At 38.2% G+C, this 17,370-nt stretch overlaps 1 protein-coding gene across 18 annotated transcripts in view; it reads right to left on the bottom strand.

Annotated features, from left to right (window-relative positions):
* The window catches only part of ADGRL2 (adhesion G protein-coupled receptor L2), a 684,558-nt gene that overhangs the window by 535,477 nt on the left and 131,711 nt on the right, over window positions 1-17,370 (bottom strand). For all 18 annotated transcript variants that reach the window (XM_050769910.1, XM_050770082.1, XM_050768737.1 and 15 more), the window contains one exon: window positions 8,899-8,967. The gene's annotated coding sequence lies outside the window, so the exon portion shown is untranslated. The remainder of the gene's footprint in view (window positions 1-8,898; window positions 8,968-17,370) is intronic.

The raw sequence follows: 17,370 nt of genomic DNA, 5'->3' as shown, positions 1-17,370 counted from the left end.
AAGCTCATTTTGGTTTTCTCCTTGACACAATTGTAAGTGACATAACATTTATGTGTTTTGTCCTTAAGGGACATCACAACATTGCTAATGATGCCACAAATGACTGGGAGCTGCTTTTTGGCTTTAGAGATATGGATTCCCTAAGACGTTTTATCATTTGCTGCCAGGAAAAGCAAAAATCAGCAAGCCTGCTGTAGTCATAGTCACCAGTCCACTAAACCATTGTATATTTAATACAGACAGAGTTTTATGCTTGAGATTTCCCAGTTTACAACTATGTAAATAAAGTTTTATAGACAGAGATTAAGAGAGGGTGTGTTTTTGTGTATGTTGGGTGTGCAAAAGCCATAAATGTTTCTCTTTTCTTCTGTCTCTAGGCGCATATGTGAGTCTCCCCACCACTGGAACGCTTAAGTGGCTGCTGTTATGGAAGGTCAGGCTCATAATCACTGCATATTAAGTCCTTAACAGCAATGTCTGGCTCTCCATTAATCTGTAAACTTACTGATTTACCGAGAGATGTCTTTGTTTTTCTCCACGGTTTTTCATCTACTTCTCACCCTGGTGCCAATGCAATTTCCAGAAAATGAAACAATGATTAGTTTATGCTATTGCATATTAAGTTTGGTTTTCTCTGTATTTACATTGCATGTTTCAAAGGTTAACTTAATCAGCTGTGAGTTGTTATGCAGTTAGTCAGAGTGGAATTCCCACAGATTTTTTTCCGCAATGTATCACATAACAATAAGAGAGCTAGAGACACCTTGTGTAGTTTTAACAGGTCTTTGCAGTTTTACTTAATTTGTTTCCCTTCCCTTTTACCCCTGAGGCTCCCAAAGCAAATGAACCATTCAGGAGCATAAAACAAGGGGAATTAGTTTAGACTTCAATAAAACACAGACCTCTTGCTGGCAATATCTGCCTTGATGTAGAATGTCTGCATTTTAAAATATTGCTGTGTCTTGATTGTCCTGACACCTCATGATTGTCCTCTTGAATTTCCATTGCCTGGGGAACTTCAATACTCTCACCCTGTTCAGGTCTCATGCTCCTTCTCAATGGTGCTCATACTTCAGCTTCCATATCTTCATCTGCAAAATCTACTCAACTAATGCATGAATATACTTAGCAGTTTTCCAATAGTTCCAGAATTAGGATTTAACTTGGATAGTCTCTGATATCTCTTTTAGGTAGGGTGAAAAATATATAAAGTGCAGGAAATGCTATTCTCACAGGCAGGCGATTCAAAAGTGGTATTTAAAGAAACATATTTTTGTAGAATGAAAGATTTTTACCTTTTATTGAAGCTATGAAAGTTTTTAGCCCTTACAAGTCAGTAGTCCTGCTTGTTTGGGGATGGGTTTTCATATGTCGAATCGTATTATTTATTCATTTACGAACAACTAATGATGACAAGCCATGTGCTGGATGCTGAGGATACACTTTGTATCAGGGCAGTTGAGAGAAAGCTGTTCAGTAAAATCATGTAAAGCTGTTTCTCCCTTGAGAGTCACATTTTAATTGCTTTTGTGGGGAAAAATTGGTGTCTTTAAAAGTTTGGTTAGTAAACAAATCCAGACCAGATAAATGTCTAAACCTGGGTGGAATAATCAAACATTATTTTTAATAGGTGGAAGAAATGAGATGCATAGTAATTATTTAAGAGTAAAGTCTTTCCTAATGAGCTAAATGATAAAAACTTGAATCCCGTAATTGGACAGATAAGTCGTAAGGAGAAAGTTAGGTTTTCGCACAATGTATGTTCACTGGATAAAAACTGACAAAGTCTTGTTGAAATAAGCTGGGGTGGAGGTGGGGAGGGATGGGCTAGATCCCTTTAAAGGGAAAGCTGAACAAGAAAACAATCTTCCATACACTAACATGAACCAATGGAGAGAAGAGAGAACCCAGAGAAGGTGTATACTACATTACATGAATACAAAATAGTTTTTTAGATTTATAATTTAATTTACAAATCTGAAAGACAGATGTATTATTTTATAATGCCCTGTCTTTATAATGTAATGTTCATATATTTTTCTAACTTCTATGAGATAAAATAGAGTGGTTTTAATTAACAAAAAATTAACACATGATGGAAGCAAAGAGAAGAATTATTCAAGAGTTGCGCGTAAGACTGTATAGGATTTATATTTGTAAACAAGCCCAGAAATATAAATACTTCTAGGCTTCTATGAGTCAATGCTTGACCAGTCCTCTTAATGGCAAAATCTCCTACTGGTTACTTGGCTCTCATGAATCTAAGGAACTGGGTGAAACCAAATATTAGATGGTCCAATTTTAAAGAAAAGAAAGCAGAATAAAAATGTATTAAGGCAGAGAGAGTTTAAGTTTAAACATAACCACATGTGGTGAAAACAGAAAAGGGCTAGAAAGAAATACAAAAAAAAAAAATGTTAGCAATGCTCTTCTCTGGCATAAACAATGGCTTTCATTTTCTTCTTCGTATGTTTTGATATTTACAAATTTTCTACGATAGTATTTCTATTATAACCAGACAAAAAGAAATCAATGAAAAGTGCAATCTAACTGTTGAAATTACTGCTATATACAAAATGAATACATTTCACCGTTGGTAATGCCTTTGACTCTAGAGGAAAGATGATTTCCATAGAAGGACTGTAGTATTTTATATCTAATTAATTGGGAAGGCTTTGAGCAAAGTCAGAACTTCAGATCCTAGAAGCTGAGTACAATAAAGATTTGAGGAACAAGAAAAAAGGTATGATCAATGGAAGATCTTCCAGAAAGTGAGGGCTATCTGTTAGCGAGTGTGTAAGAACATGAAGTATGTGAAAACAAGGTGAGTCTTATATGAAAGTGAATAATAAATGAGAAGAGATTAAGAAGTAAGCTGGCCTTAAATTTGAAAGTAAAGAGCCATGAACAAGATTCTGTATTGTGAATGTCAAAATTAAGAAGCTCCATTCAGAAATAAGTTTATAGAATGAACAAAATCAACCTAACTTACAGTCAGATTGATTTTTACTTGGGGGGGACTCTAAGTCATAAGCATTGGGTCTGTTTTATTAACACTATAGCTTTCCCTTTACTTCCTGGAAAAAACACATATAATGCTTTTACTTTTCATAATTCACTTGCTTGCTCAAATATTCATTGATTTTTCTGAATCTGTAGCCCATCTGCTTGCAAAACATTCACTGACTTCATGGGACTAAATAATAAGTATTGGTTGATGTTAATGTACATACATGCAATAAAACTGTCAACTCAGTCATCTTCCTGGTATCTGAGCATATAACAAAAGCATCACTAGACAGTGAGACAGCACTGTGAGAAAGGTAGTGTACATAATGGAAAGAGCACAGCCTTTGGCCTCAGAGAGATGTGGGTTCAAATCCTGGCTCTGCCGCTTGCTACTTGTTAATTTCATCAAAGTAAATTTCTCTGCCTATTTCTTTATCTTTAGACTGGGGTCAATACTTTCTTCTAATATGAATTTTGTGAGAATTAAATGACATATAATAAATTAAAGCATATAATAGAATGGTAGGTACACAATAAACTCTCAGTACCTAATAGTAGTATGATTATTTTCATTGGCATACTCATCAGTTTTCAACACAATGCAAATTAACGTTTCAAAACCAATATCAAGTTTTGGTTTTCCTTCTGTGAGTCAAATTTTGGATTATTAATAAGAAAATGATCTCATTTCTTTCTCAGATGGCAAATGGTTTATTCTTAGACCTAGGTATGGACTCATCTATACTCTCCAGTCTCTCTCTGTTAAAGTCACTGGTACCAGCTTTCTCAACTGGTTCACTTTGAGCCTGGTTAGAAACCAAAAGAAAGCAACTTGATGGATTAACAGGGAGAACTAGGGAAACTGAGCCATTGGAGGTGGAGTGCTTATGCTTGATAAGCCTCAGAAACTCTGGTTTTCTATTCAGAGAAATGGGATTACTCATACAGCTTTGCACACAAGACCAACATTTGGGTCTTAAAAGCCATAACTGAGCCAAGCACAGTGTCTCATGCCTGTAATCACAACACTTTGGGAGGCTGAAATGGGAAGATGGCTTCAGCCCAGGAGTTCGAGACCAGCCTGGGCAGCATGGTGAAACCTTGTCTCTACAAAAAATACAAAAATGGTGGTACATGCCTGTAGTCCCAGCTACTTGGGAGGCTAAGGTGGAAGGATCACTTGACCCTGGAAGGTCAAGGCTGCAGTGACCTGTGATTGCATCACCTCACTCCAGCCTGGGTGACAGAGTGAGACCCTGTCTCAATAATAAATAAATAAAGTAAAACAAATAAAGGCCATAATTCAACTGTTGTAATTGTAGTTCTCTCTGAAGTGAATGAATTTTTTCCACTCATCCTGAAATTCTCACTGCTGCTATATAAGAAGAAAGCTTCAGACTCTGGCCACACTGGGGATTTTGGTGGGATGCCTATCGGCACTTTCACTGAATGTGCAAGAGTGAAAGACTTCCTAGGATTCACCTGTCTTCATAGTGAATTACCCAGCCCCTTGCGTTATACCTTTGTCTTACTTTTAGCGATCAAACAGCATATTACACAGACCCTGGATAACATAAATCCATAGTATCACTGTTTATTTAGCCCCCAAAAGCACTATGTATCCAAAGTATTCATTATTAAAACCACATCTTTGATGCCACTTATTCCATCAGAATTCCTATAAAATTCATAATTTATTATACTGAAGGGAACATATATGTATACTTTTTCTGGTGCTAATATTTAGTTTTGTATATGGTTAATTTTACTTCTATAAACAAACTGCAAAGTATAGGGGTCACACTTTATCTTCTTTTCATATTGTGGGAAAGTTTTGGAGGTAATACAGACCTTCCCCCAGTGAAATTAGTTAAATGATAAGAAAAAAAGTCTCCAAATATCTAGTGGGTAAGAATAAAAGTTAAACTTAGCTTACACTTTTTTTGTGACTTAAAAACTTTTGTGGAATATGAGGAGGGTCCAATTTAAACTAACCCTTTCATTGTTTTTGTTTGTTTTTGTTTTTGTTTTTTTTTTGAGACGGAGTCTCGCTCTGTCGCCCAGGCTGAAGTGCAGTGGCCGGATCTCAGCTCACTGCAAGCTCTGCCTCCCGGGTTCACGCCATTCTCCTGCTTCAGCCTCCCGAGTAGCTGGGACTACAGGCGCCCGCCACCTCGCCCGGCTAGTTTTTTTTTTGTATTTTTAGTAGAGACGGGGTTTCACCGTGTTAGCCAGGATGGTCTCGATCTCCTGACCTCGTGATCCACCCGTCTCGGCCTCCCAAAGTGCTGGGATTACAGGCTTGAGCCACCGCGCCCGGCCTTGTTTTTGTTTTTTTAATAGAGACAGAGTTTTGCCATGTTGCCCACGCATGTCTCTAACTCCTGGGGTCAAGTGATCCTCCTGCTTTGATATCCCAAAGTGCTAGATTATAGGGATGAGCCACCACACCTGGTCACGATTCCTAAAATGATGAGATCAGGGGGTGTAGAGGCTGTATTATTTCATTCTCACATTGCTATAAAGAAATATCTGAGACAGGGTAATTTATAAAGAAAAGAGGTTTGGCCGGGTGTGGTGGCTCACGCCTGCAATCCCAGCACTTTAGGAGGCTGAAGTAGATGGATCACCTGAGGTCAGGAGTTTGAGATCAGCCTGTTCAAAATGGTGAAACCCTGTCTCTACTAAAAATACAAAAATTAGCTGGATGTGGTGGTGAATACCTGTAATCCCAGCTACTTTGGAGGCTGAGACAGGAGAATCACTTGAACCCTGGAGGCAGAGGTTGCAGTATGTAGAGATTAAGCCACTGTACTCCAGCCTGGGCCACAGAGCAAGACTCTGTCTCAAAAAAAAAAAAAAAAAAAAAAAAAAAAAAAGGTTTAATTGGCTCATGGTTCCTCAGGCTGTATAGGAATCATGGCAGGATCTTCTTCTGGGGAGGCCTAAACTTACAATCATGGTGGAAGGTGACGGGAAAGCACGCCACCTTACATGGCCAGAGCAGGAGGAAGAGAGAGACAGGAGAGGTGCCACAGACTTTTAAACAACCAGATCTCTTGCGAATGGTATCAGGGGAACAGCACCAAAGAGAGGGTGCTACCCCCATGGTCAGATCACCTCCCACCAGGCCCCACCTCCAACATTGGGGATTACAATTGAACATGAGATTTGGATGGGGACACAGATACAAACCGTATGAGAGGCATAGGCATACATGTAAGGAAAGACAAATAGCAGAATGTTAATTTGTGCATGTTAAAAACTGCTAACCATTTTTGTTGCTTGGAAGTTTTTTTCTAAAAATCAGCCTTTTTCTTTGAGGTCCCTTCATCCATTTCTTCAAATTGTATATCAAAAATTTCAGTCAGAGAGATGCTAATTACTCAAGATGACTCAGGAAGTTCACATGCAGATTTGGGACTAGAGCCCAAAAATGCAGTCCCCGCCATGGATTTTAAACAGTGACAGTTTCCTGAAATGCTGGTTATAGGTAGTAGACATTACCCATTTATGCTTCTTGCACTATCATAGAAAATAAAGTTTATTTATATCACAAAGATGCCAGAGAAATTATGCTGAAATATTTTAACATAAAACAATTCTGAATTTCTGAAGTATTACCCTGAAGCACTCTCTTAATATCTAATATTATCCCTTCCACAGTAACTGTTACTTGCCTTGCTCCAATATATTATATACTTTTAAGATCTACTATGTTTACTGAATTATATTTTTAAAACAAGGAAAAGAAAAAAAATTCACATAGGAATCATCATAGGGAATGGTATCTATTGTAACAACTTTTTTCTTTCAATAAATAACCGATTATTAATATATGCTCTTCACGATATTACTTCTACTTTGCCAACATTTGCCCCTTTAAATGATTTTAACAGTAAAATTTACTGTTGACTAATATAAAAATTATAATAGTATGGTTAATTGTAAAAAGATCTAACTTCAGTTTAGGTCTTATATCTCATTCTCATTAATAGTTTTTTGAGTAGCTCAGCAGATAACTCATTTAAACTTTAACATGCCATTTTCCACATTTTAGTTATTAAAAGAAAATATAGCTATAATAAATTCTAGCATTTGTAATAAATACCTAAATTACATATAATAAATGATATCTCTACTTATGTCAAAATATCAATTTCACATATTTTCATCTTTAATATTACCTTTGGAAATAGAAGAGTGATATATCACTATGTAAATGTAAATAGGATAGTGACTGATTACGTTTTGAAGATGAGAAAACTAGGTCAGAGAATAGTTAATGACCAATTTTGGATTAAACCCAGGTGTTCCAGGGCTGTATAAGCCATCCCTGGGTGTTATTTTCTTTTCTCTAATTTGTTACCTTACTTCTGAAAGAAAACTAGGGGATGGTAGAATTGAGAAATATGTTTTTGCTAGTAGAGGAGAGGGAAATCCCATGATTTAACACCATGGTAATGTTTCTTAGAAGAGAAGGATGAACATGAGTGGCAACATGGATTATTGGCAAATCTACTGGCAGATGAAGTCATTAGCCCTATGTAGGCTCATTAAGTGCTAATGGTGATCATAATCATCCGTTTGTGATTTGGAAGAACTGTGCCTGCATCCCCCTGAAAGGCTTTTTGTTTTGTAGGTTCCTTTTTATTCTGCTTCCTGAAACTCTATGCCAATTGATGTTTGCATGTTTCTGAAATGGTGACAAGCCTTGTAATTGATTCTCCAACTACGCTGTGCTGTGCGCCGAGCTGGCAGGCACCCCACTTTCAGGTCACTTTACACGTCACACCACCTAGAGCGAGCCAGGAACCCATTCAAAGGGCAATGGGATGCCAATTATTTTCTTTCCTGGCATTTACGTGAAAATATAGGAGAGAGCCTGCTAAAATGGAATTGAGAGTTTGGTTCCCTTAATAATTCCTATAGCCTCCAAGTTGGTGGACTATGGAAGAATTCAGAACCTGAAGCAAGTAAGGTGAGGAGGTTGAAAATAGAGATTTAGTCAAACAATCCGTAAAGTGAGGAGATCAAAAAATAGAGCTTTGTGAAACCAGCAAATTTAGTGCTTACTAGGTGCCAGGCAATATTTGCAGCATTTTACATCTACTAATTTGTTTATGCTATGCCACAACTCCTGAAAGTAGATATGACAACTTATCCCATTTTGCAAATAAGAGATGTGGAGCCAACAGCCACATAGCTGGTAAATGACAGAATCACACTTTGAATTTAGGTTGGCTCTGAAAGCTAGGCTTTTAATCATTTTGCTATAGGTGGAATTAAAGATTCTGTATGAGTCCACTTTAATATAGAATTCATAGCTTCTAGGAATGTATAATTACTTAGTAATAACCAGGAAAGCAAATGATGACTATGATTCAGAGAAATAGAAATGTGAGGCCATCCTCTCTAAATCCCTTCATCCCACACTTCCTCATCTAACACCACCACAGGATATTTTGTACCTTATCCTACTTCTACAAAGGAATGCATCCTAATAATTTCTGGCTTCATTTATGAAAATAGCAACTTTAATTGATCTCTACTTGCCTATGTAATTTGTGATGTCCAAGAATACTCCAAGGCAGAAAAATGCCTAAGACCACTAGCATAATTTTGTAAGAAATCTAGATAGGTAGACAGCCAGTCTTAAGCAACATACAACAAATAACCCGACCCATGGAGAGAGGTAACCCATTCGTGTAGTTTCTTCTTCTCTCATCTCCACCCAGGATCATGATTTTATCTTCCACGTTTAATAAAAGATCATCCAATATCAGAACTTAGAAAACTGCCAATAGATAAAGCAAATACATTTAGGCAGTGCTTGAATTCATAACATAATTGAAGCTATTATGTCTTATTTCGAAATTAATCATTTACCTTATGAGTCTATGTAGGCTCCATACTCTTCAGAACCATTTGTGAAGTTTAGAGTAAGTGGTCTGTAACCTAGAAGGGAGACAAATCCACAGTTCAAATTCAGCATGAAAAGATTATCAATGAAATTGAAAATGCATTAGCATGTGCATTTTTTTTTTATTAGATTCAAATGATGAAGGCATTTACCAATTTGCAGATACAGAGAGAACAGAATTTAGGTGAGATGGATATTAGCGCTTGTGTCCCTGTGTTTTAAGTATCAGCTCAGACAAAAAAGCGAAAAGATCTAAAATGATTCCTGGAACTGAACAATGTGACTGAACCCAGAGGGGGGAGCAGGCTGCCACCCACCTGGGGAGACGGGTTAATAAAAAGATCAATTGCACTCTTATCTTGTTAGTCATTAGACAGCCCATTGATGCCACCTGCTTACTTTAAATGTAAACGTGCAGGCCAACCATTGGAAAGCTGCCACCATTCTTCGGAACCCTGTTTCTTTCTGGTTTAGTGATAGGAGTGAAAAGGCCAAACTCTGACCCTTAGGAACTGAGCATCTGTTCCTCCAGCAAACGCAGATGTGAGGGCAAATCAGAACGCAAATCTTTACAGGCAGAATAAATGAATAGACCAAAATATGAGTAGTTTATAGAGTTAATATCAACACAAACTGAAAAAAACATTTTACATGTAAAAACATAAAATGACTCAGGGGATTTACTCTCCTGTTAGGTAATTACATCCCTTAGATCTGCAGTGGCCATATATTAAATATACTTTTTGTTTGTTTGCTTTACTGGTCTTTGTGAACCACTGACTCTTTTTCAGTAGTCAATTGTTCTTTCCCAAAGTATAAGGAAAGGTTTACCTGTCTCGCGTTAGTATCAGTTGCCACTGATTAAAAGGTTCAAAGGTTAATGTTACATATTTCCTAAGGCAAAGTAAATACCTGCTCACCATTGGTAAAAAGGGATTATTATACATTGGCAACCACTATTGTCTACTTCTCTCGGCTTCTGCAAACTCCAGCTACAAGTGGGTCTCCGGGCCTTTCCTTGTTCTCTGACACTGCCTACCTGGGCATCAGATAGACGCCTGATAAGAACACTCCAGATCATCCCACCTTTGTAGCAGATAAATACCTATTTTTTCTTTTAACAAAATGAGTGTTTTAATTTATCTCATTTATTTTTATAGTATACATATTTATTATTTATTGATTATTACTATCAAGCAATATTTGGCTAACAAGGAGTATCTTTCTACCTGCTTTGAGCATTCCTATTCTAGTAAAAAATATTTTGCAAGCAATAAAATACTAATTTAGGGTAGGAATGGTGAGATGCAGCAATCAGTTACAATTTCTCAAAGCAGTGAGATGGTGAAGCTAACTTGTGGCATGTTGACTCTTTACTACTCTCCTGCTCATTTTACATTCCAAAAGTCAAAATATTATATGTAGGTTCTGAATGCTTAAAATGTATTCCTAACTAAGCAGTGTGTAGGTGGCTGGATTTCTATTAGTGGGTTTCAAACCAGCAATAGAAAATTAGGCACTGTCTCTGACCTAAAATAGGAATAAGGTTAATCAAGATATGACTACCTATTGAAAATATCATTCAGTAACTTTTTTTGGTTGTTTGTTTTGAGGTGGAGTTTCACTCTTGTTGCCCAGGCTGGATTGTAATGGCATGATCTTGGCTCACTGCAACTTCCGCCTCCTGGGTTCAAGCGATTCTCCTGCCTCAGCCTCCTGAGTAGCTGGGATTACAGGTGCCTGCCACCATGACTTGCTAATTTTTTGTATTTTTAGTAGAAATGGGGTTTCACCATGTTGACCAGGCTACTCTCGAACTCTTGACCGCAGGTGATCCACCCACCTTGTCCTCCCAAAGTGCTGGGATTACAGAAGTAAGCCACCATGCCCGACCACCATTCAGTAAACTTTTAAACAGCAGAATTCCCAGATAGGCTAACCATTTATACATTTATACATTTGAGAGTATAGATTAGTTATTAGTTGTTTCTTGAATTCAAAGAGTTTGTAAAGAATATGCATTTCTTACACTTGGTTACATGTTTAAATTACTACTGAGAGAGCAAGAGAGTAAGTTTTTGGAGACCAGTAATTTTTAGTTTGTCAGCATACTGTAAGTTTGACATGAATTGAAACAGGGTAAAAAACTACCTTGTGAATGCAAGGAATAGCCTTTGCTATCTATCAGATTTGTGAGTGAGGCTGTGAAACCTGGTCTTAAAATGGTAGATGGGAAATTGACCTATTTTATTCTACAATGTGACCTTCCTGTCCTACTCTTCTGAGGGCTCATGGATAGGTCCTTGTTCTTGGCAAATCAGCATCAAAATGACAGTCATTGGATGCAGTCCAAAGCAAATCTGACTAATACTGAATTGTGCTCCTGAGTACCATGTTTTATTGTGAAGGTCCAACATAACTATAAAGGTTCTATGACAGGTAACAAACGAAAATTTCCTAGATAGACTCTTTTAGGTTTCACACCGCTCTTGGTTAATTAAGTACATTTATAGCTGGGGATAAAACCTTAGGCTATGGTTGAAAATGCTCAGAAAATAAAGTAGCCTTTCAGTTGTTTTCTTGCCAATTTCTTTATTTCATGATTAGGTAATAGATGTAATATTAACATTTCAAATAAATGGTGAACATTTTATTGTGTAATCTTGTGAAAGAGGGATATTTTCATTTATAATAAAAAAGCTCATCTTTGTAGGAGGAATTAACACTGGCTATCTAACTATGTCCGTTTTAAGGAGACAAAGGTAATTGAGTAATAGTTGATTTTTGAAGTGGTGGTTATAGCTTTTGAACTGATAGCCAGACTTCTTTTAAAAAGGGCTTTATGCTTGAAAATGAAGCATTCGAAGAATTTTTAATATTTTCTAAAGAGCTTAGATACATTCGTAAGGTTAAATGAATAGCATAATGAATAATTCCAGCATTTTTGGAAGTTGAGGAGGGAGGATTGCTTGAGCCCAGGAGTCAGAGACTAGCCTGGGGAACATAGTGAGACTCCGTCTCTATAACAAATGTAAAAATTAACCAGGCATGGTAGTGTGCATCTATAGTCTCAGCTACTCGAGGCTGAGGTGAGAAGATCACTTGAGCCCAGGAGGTCCTGCAGTGAGCTATGATCGCACTACCGCACGCCAGCCTGGGCAACACAGTGAGACCCTGTCTCAAAAAAAAATGGAATATTCTAGTCTGGGAGTGGTGGCTCATGCCTGTAATCCCAGCACTTTGGGAGGCCAAGGCAGGCGGATCACGAGGTCAGGAGTTTGAGACCAGCCTGGCCAACATAGTGAAACCCTGTCTCTACTAAAAATACAAAAAATTACCTGGGCATGGTGGCACACGCCTGTAATGCCAGCTACTCGGGAGGCTGAGGACTGAGGCAGGAGAATCACTTGAACCTGGGAGGTGGAGGTTGCAGTGAGCCAAGATTGCGACATTATACTCCATCCCGGGTGACAATGCGAGACTCTGTCTCAAAAAACAAACAAACAAAAAAGCCCCCAAACAAACAAACAAACAAAAATTGAATATTCAGTGTGGGCTAGAACTTTCATAGAAGTAAGTTTGTACTCTTAATTGAGGCCTTGTATTCTGGGATGGGGATATTAGACATTAGGTAATCGATTAGGAACACTGATGATGTTTGAGCAGGGAGTAAATTAACCAGAAATCCAATTTAGGTAGATGAAGTGTATGCACTATAGATCAAAACAAGGGCTGAAAATGGATTTATTCAATAATTAACCTAGCAAATAATTTTATCAACATTTAAAATTTAATAGTACTATTTTCAGTAACAATAAGCCATATTAATAATATGCCATGTTCATACTATAATAATATTTAATAATAGTACTAAATTTACTAGTAACTAGTACTAAGAAGGACTATTAGGTGCTGAGGCTACAGAGGTGAACTAGTTGGTAAAAGTCTCTGATGTCATGGAGGGAAGACACAAAACATCACACAAACAGGGATTGAGAGAGCGGGGAGGAAAAAACATGTGTTATGAATGTCTAACTCTAGAAGAATGCTTCTTGTTATGTTTAAGCTTAGTCTAAAACTGTGAGGAAGATAGTAGGCTGTTGTTACAGTCCAGACAAGAAAAAGATTAATGAGAACCTAGGCTAGGCAGTAGCAGTGGGAATTAGAAGGAAGAAAAAGATGCAAGAGGTATTTCAGAGGCAATCAATAGGAATTGGCAATTGCTGAGACGTGCAGTAAGGGAGAAGGAAGAGACATAGATAAATTAGAAACTTTGAGCCTCACAAAAGAAATTGGGTTGCTATTAACAGAAATATGGATGTCAAAAGAAAGAACTAGTCTGACGGGTAATGAATTTGGGTGTGGTGCATTGTGTTTGATGTGTCAAGAAGTGTCTTGGAGATGGCAGTAAGTAGCTGGAACTGTAGGATTATAAATTAGCGGAGAAACTAGAGCTAGAAATTTTGGCATCCTTCTAATGGATAGGGTAGTTAAAATCTGTGGGATTGTCTAAATTCACCAAACATAAGGAAGCCTGAGAGTCTCCATAAAGGTGGGAATTCTGGGAAATGGCATAATTAGGAGAAAGCTCAACCAGAGTTAAGGCGAGTAGGAATAATGTCCAACAGTTAAGTACTGATTCCTATGCAATCATCCTGCACAGAGCACTTCACAGAAGCTAACTTACTTGATTTTCACAACGTCTAGGAAGTAGCGATAGCTACAGGAGGCAGCCAAATGCTTAGGGGTGGGTACCCAGTGAAACCCCGTCTTCAAGCCGAAGACAGTTTAAAGCCTGAAAGCCAAGCTACAAGTTACATCATCAGACTGTGTTAAGAACTTGTCTTCCTGTTTGACGTGCTTTCTCCTGGTTGATCCTCAACCTTCACCTATTTTACATATACCTACCCTTTCCTAATTGGTTTTCTACACTGTCATGCCCACCTTTGAGTGGTATCTTCACTTTAGCCTTTTTTGCATATTGACAAACCAGTCAGCATGCACTCCCCATCCTGTGCCTTTAAAGACCACAGACTCAGTTGGTAGAGGAGGAGACGGCCTGACTTTGGGAAAGAGACAGGCTTTTGGAACCATTTTCATTGCTCAACAAAATTCTCTGCCTTCCCCATCCCCATGTAACCCATTCTTCTTGGACACCGGACAATAGCTCAGGACCCAATGAGTGCGGGTACCAAGAAAGGCTGTCACACCATCAGCGGCAGAGGGCAGCCACCTCACACGATGAGGCAAGGGGCCAACTGAGTTGCTAACACACTGCCGTCTGTGAATGGCACAACTAAAGGAGCACTGTAAAACCTCCTCTGGGGCTTCGGAGTTGTGGGCCACCTCACATGGGTACTGCTGCATTCCCCTCAAGGCGACACACCTGACCTGGCCATGGGCCCTGCACAGAGTTTGCTCCTGTGTCAGCACCCGGAGCGGCCAGATTCTGCACTCACTTGTTCGTGTGCTCCCTCCTGCAAGGGGTCGACCTTGGCCTGCCTAATAGAGGGAGTATCCCTGCCGCGAGTCCAGTGAAGGGGCTGAGAAAATCCTGCATCAGTAGGTTTTGTTATTAACTCTACTTCCTAAATTAGGAATAAGAGGGACAGAAAGATTGCTAAGGTCACACAGCCCAGAAGTGGTGGAGTCAGGATTCAAATGTATAGTGCTCTGCCTCAGAGTTCCCATATTTACCAACCATGCTGTAATACCTCTTGGGTAGAATGAGTGACTTTGAACAATAGGAGTTTGCTGTTAATAAGACAGAAACCCTACAAATTAAAGTTAGTGGTTAGGCTTGCAAAGCGGTTTTCCATGGGCACAGAGTTAAACTTGGCAGTGATAACAACACATGAGAAAACATGAATGAAAAACGGGGTTTTGATACTAAGCAAACGACTATGTGCAATATAATTTTGTTACACTTGGACAAGTACAAAAGGTTCTCTGGGAGTTTTATGGGAGGTAAAGGGAGTTTCTATCAGCAAAGTCTACTTTGAGAAAGTGACATTTAAACAGAGACCTAAATAATGGGTAGGAGTTAGCAGGGCAAAGAGGGAAAAGAAGAACACTCCAGATTTGAGGGCCCTTAGGCAGATGGAACTTGGGGATTCAAGGAGTTTAAAGAAATCTGGGGCAATGATAAGGGAAAAAACACCCTAAGGATTTTGGACTTTATCCTAAAAGTAATAGAAATATATTGAAGTGTATTAAGCAGGAAAATGACAAATTATGCCTCAGAGAGTTTAAACTGCCCAAGTTCATATAGCTACTAATTGAGCCGAAAGGAAACCCAGGTCATTCTTGCTACAAAGTCCTTTCTTCACCAAACCATGTTACTGTCCAGGGCTGAGCTGCAAAATGTTTACTGATCAGCTCTCTGGGGAAAAAAAGCACTGATTTGTAGCATTTTCTGATATGGTGGTTTAAATACTATACTTGGTATTATTTACTGATATTCATCATATTAGGTGCTAATATGAAGTCACAGAATGCAGAATCGGGAAGAGAAAGTCTATATTGTACCGTTATGTGGTATTTCAAACGTGTTGATATAATGGATAAAAACACCCTCAGCAACACAGAAGATAATACAATGTGCTAGAATAATTAGGAAGTGATGAATGTGTGTATTTATTACCTTTGTTTTAAATGTAATTGTTTAATTCTAAATTTATGTAATGTATTTATTAATAGTGGTTCTCTGGGGGAACAAACAGCTTGCCAAATTCCTGAAAATTTAATAATGGGATCTCCTGAGCAGGTATAAGTTGGAGCCAGAACTCCGTTGTTACCATCTCAAAGAGCGATTTTTGGGGTGTACGTTTTTATCATACTGCTTTGTTTTGGGAGATGGTTCCAGGAATCTTAGATAAAAGCTTGCTCGTGTCTTTCTACACATTTCATTGTGTTGATCATGGGGCATATTCAGTGAGAAGGAATGGATACAGCTTTTTTTTTTTTCTTTTTTTCCCCCCTAAACAGGCTGAGAATAAAGAGAGAGGGGAACTCCCGGGAGGCAACGCTATACAATGGCCTCCGTGGGGACATGGGTGACTAATAGCAGGCATTTGTGGCCGACTCCTCATCTTTGCGTTCAGACAGTCGGGAGTGCAAGTTTCTGATTTCAAATACAAGTTTATAACTTGAATCAAAGCTAAATTTATATTCTCTGTACACATTAACTTTCAGTTCTATTATTGTCATGCAACCTCCTCTTTAGGAAAACCACTGGACCCTAAAATAAAATGTTCAGAAACATGCAAATGAAAGCAGCTTAAGCTCTCAGACTTTGGCAGTGTTACTTGAGTTTTACTGTGGCCTCAGAAGGGACAGTCATAATATTTTTCTGGCTGTCTTGTCTTGATTTATAATTTGAATCTCCATAAATGATAATAGAGAGGGCAATTATCAAAGAAATGGAAAGGGCAATTATCATTGAATTGAAAACACATCACACATCCAACAGGATGAATGACTGAGCTAAAAACAGATTTTGTGGATCTTGCAACTGCTCCAAAAGAACTTAATGGAAGAACTTCATCTCCCCACCTCCTCCAATTAACCAGATGACTTTGGATCTATTTTTCTTTTTTTTTCCTGGGATGATAACACAAAGCCTGTTAATCTAATCTGCCTGAAGACTGACACTACTTAGGACATGTAAATTTATGAGACTAAACCAGTTGCTGTTTGCCTAGTGTGAAAAAAAGCTTTCCTTTTTTTTGTAAAAACAGTAGAGAAAAATTAGTTCTCTTGTTTGTACATTTGTGATTTCAGGAGACTGCAGACACCCGTCTCATCTGTTCTTAACCTTCATGATGAATCTTTTTAAGTGAGGCAGAAACAGCAATTTTGTTCATGAGGTTAAATAAAAGACTGGATAGTGAAATTCCCCTAAAAGACTTTTGTCTTGGTTGGATAAATTGAACAAATTACAATCCAAACTGTAGGCATTAGTTATCATTACTACAAATATGAAAGAAAAAAGGTAAATGTTTATGAACACATTTTGTTGAGAATTCTTGCCGTCCAGATTTACTATTGTAAGGAGTGGAATTATAGACATTCTCTGGAAGGGGTAAGGTGTGGAAAGAAAAAAGGAAAACCCCAAATCACTTTTGTCAGCACTTCTGTATAGGAAAAATAGCTGTGGCATGAATGCCAATACCGTATCTGCTAAAGAGATGAAGCCCCATATAATTGGATCCAATCAGGTCCTGACAGGGGACAACAAGAGTTTCTCCTTTTCACATAAGTGAGGTTCACTGAGCAGACCAGTCCCTGGCATACTGATCTTCTTAAAATGGATCATGGATCATAAAGGAACTAGAAGTGGAAGGATGGAAAGGCTCAGATACATTTATTGTATATTGATTTCATCTGGGCCTCTGCTTTCCCCATATTGGTTCTTCATGCAGGCTATCACCTTCCAT

This window comes from Macaca thibetana, chromosome 1, assembly GCF_024542745.1.
Source record: "Macaca thibetana thibetana isolate TM-01 chromosome 1, ASM2454274v1, whole genome shotgun sequence".
NCBI classification, from domain to species: domain Eukaryota; kingdom Metazoa; phylum Chordata; class Mammalia; order Primates; family Cercopithecidae; genus Macaca; species Macaca thibetana.
This window is presented reverse-complemented; position numbering and strand designations above follow the sequence as displayed.